The sequence below is a fragment of the Sander lucioperca genome, chromosome 16 (assembly GCF_008315115.2).
Source record: "Sander lucioperca isolate FBNREF2018 chromosome 16, SLUC_FBN_1.2, whole genome shotgun sequence".
NCBI lineage: Eukaryota > Metazoa > Chordata > Actinopteri > Perciformes > Percidae > Sander > Sander lucioperca.
Window position 1 is genome coordinate 23,791,211 of NC_050188.1, and position 2,500 is coordinate 23,793,710.

Here is a 2,500-nt window from a genome sequence, read left to right on the forward strand (position 1 = left end):
AAGGAGACGATGAGGAGACCAAAAGGAGACGAGACGGAAACGAGAAGGAGGCGAAAAGGAGACGATGAGGAGACCAAAAGGAGACGAGAAGGAGGCGAGAAGGAGACGAGAAGGAGACAAAAAGGACATGAGAAGGAGACGAGAAGGAGATGAGAAGGAGACGAGAAGGAGGCGAGAAGGAGACGAGAAGGAGACGAAAAGGAGACGAAGAGGAGACGAAAAGGAGATGAAGAGGAGATGAGAAGGAGACCAAAAGGAGATGAGAAGGAGGCGAAGAGGAGACGAGAAGGAGGCGAAGAGGAGGCGAAAAGGAGATGAAGAGGACATGAGAAGGAGAACAAAAGGAGACGAGAAGGAGGCGAGAAGGAGACGAGAAGGAGGCGAAGAGGAGACGAAGAGGAGACGAAAAGGAGATGAAGAGGAGATGAGAAGGAGACAAGAAGGAGACCAAAAGGAGACGAGGAGACAAGAAGGAGACCAAAAGGAGATGAGGAGACAAGAAGGAGACCAAAAGGAGATGAGGAGACAAGAAGGAGACCAAAAGGAGACGAGGAGACAAGAAGGAGACCAAAAGGAGACCAAAAGGAGACGAAGAGGAGACGAAGAGGAGACGTCTCACTGGGTAGACTGTGAGAACAGCCTGCCCTTGTCCTCGGCAGTGGCAGCAGCGTACCAGATGGTGATGGAGGATGTGAGGATGGACTCAATGATGGCTGTGTAAAAGTGCACCATCATTGTCTTTGGCAGGTTGAATTTCTTCAGCTGCCGCAGGAAGTACATCCTCTGTTGTGCTTTCTTGACGAGGGAGCTGATGTTCAGCTCCCACTTGAGGTCCTGGGAGATGGTAGTTCCCAGGAAGCGGAAAGACTCCACAGTGTCAATTGTGGAGCCACAGAGGGTGATGGGGGCAGGTAAGGCTGGGTTCTTTCTGAAGTCCACAACCATCTCCACTGTCTTTAGAGCGTTGAGCTCTAGGTTGTTTTGGTTGCACCAGGTCACCAGGTGGTCGGCCTCCCACCTGTAGGCGGACTCGTCTCCATCAGAGATGAGTCCGATGAGGGAGGTGTCGTCCGCAAACTTCAGAAGCTTGACGGACTGGTGACTGGAGGTGCAGCTGTTGGTGTACAGGGAGAAGAGCAGAGGAGAAAGAACGCAGCCCTGGGGGGATCCGGTGCTGATGGTCTGTGAGTCGGAGATGTGTTTCCCCAGCTTCACATGCTGCTTCCTGTCAGACAGGAAGTCAGTGATCCACCTGCAGGTGGAGTCAGGCACACCAAGCTGGGAGAGCTTCTCCTGAAGCAGAGCCGGGATGATGGTGTTGAAGGCAGAGCTGAAGTCCACAAACAGGATCCTGGCGTAGGTTCCTGCAGAGTCCAGGTGCCGGAGGATGTAGTGGAGGGCCAGGTTGACTGCATCGTCTACAGACCTATTGGCTCTGTAGGCAAACTGTAGGGCGTCCCAGGAGGGGGTCCAGGAGGAGGTCCAGGAGGGGGTCCAGGAGGAGGTCCAGGAGGAGGTCCAGGAGGGGGGTCCAGGAGGAGGTCCAGGAGGGGGTCCAGGAGGGGGGTCCAGGAGGAGGTCCAGGAGGGGGGTCCAGGAGGAGGTCCAGGAGGAGGTCCAGGAGGAGGTCCAGGAGGGGGTCCAGGAGGAGGTCCAGGAGGGGGGTCCAGGAGGAGGTCCAGGAGGAGGTCCAGGAGGAGGTCCAGGAGGGGGTCCAGGAGGAGGTCCAGGAGGGGGTCTAGGAGGAGGTCCAGGAGGAGGTCCAGGAGGAGGTCCAGGAGGGGGTCCAGGAGGAGGTCCAGGAGGAGGTCCAGGAGGGGGTCCAGGAGGGGGTCCAGGAGGGGGTCTAGGAGGAGGTCCAGGAGGAGGTCCAGGAGGAGGTCCAGGAGGGGGTCCAGGAGGGGGGTCCAGGAGGAGGTCCAGGAGGGGGTCCAGGAGGAGGTCCAGGAGGGGGTCTAGGAGGAGGTCCAGGAGGAGGTCCAGGAAGGGGTCCAGGAGGGGGTCCAGGAGGAGGTCCAGGAGGGGGTCCAGGAGGAGGTCCAGGAGGAGGTCCAGGAGGGGGTCCAGGAGGGGGTCGGTGAGGTCTTTGAGGTGTGAAAGCACAAGGCGCTCAAAGGACTTCATAACCACAGAGCTCAGGGCGACGGGTCTGAAGTCATTAAGTCCTGTGGTCCTTGGCTTCTTGGGGACAGGGATGATGGTTGAGGTCTTGAAGCAGGCTGGCACGTGACATGTCTTCAGAAAACGTCTGGAGACAGCTGGTCAGCGCAGTGCTTCAAGCTGGATGGGGAGACAGCATCCAGTCCAGCAGCTTTCCTGGGGTTGAAACTCACCCTGGTGCATGATGGAACACAGCCTCTATGTACTCATCCAGACTGTTGGTAGCAGTCCTGAATATGTCCCAGTCAGTGGAGTCCAAGCACGTCTGGAGATCCTCCACAGCTACACCGGTCCACTTCCTTGATGTCCTCACTACAGGTGTTGTGTGAAGCAGGGAATA

At 57.4% G+C, this 2,500-nt stretch overlaps 1 protein-coding gene across 1 annotated transcript in view; it reads left to right on the forward strand.

Annotated features, from left to right (window-relative positions):
* The window catches only part of LOC116034421 (atrial natriuretic peptide receptor 1-like), a gene marked incomplete at its 5' end in the record, with an annotated part of 50,720 nt that overhangs the window by 32,371 nt on the left and 15,849 nt on the right, over positions 1–2,500 (forward strand). The gene's annotated exons all lie outside the window — the stretch shown is intronic.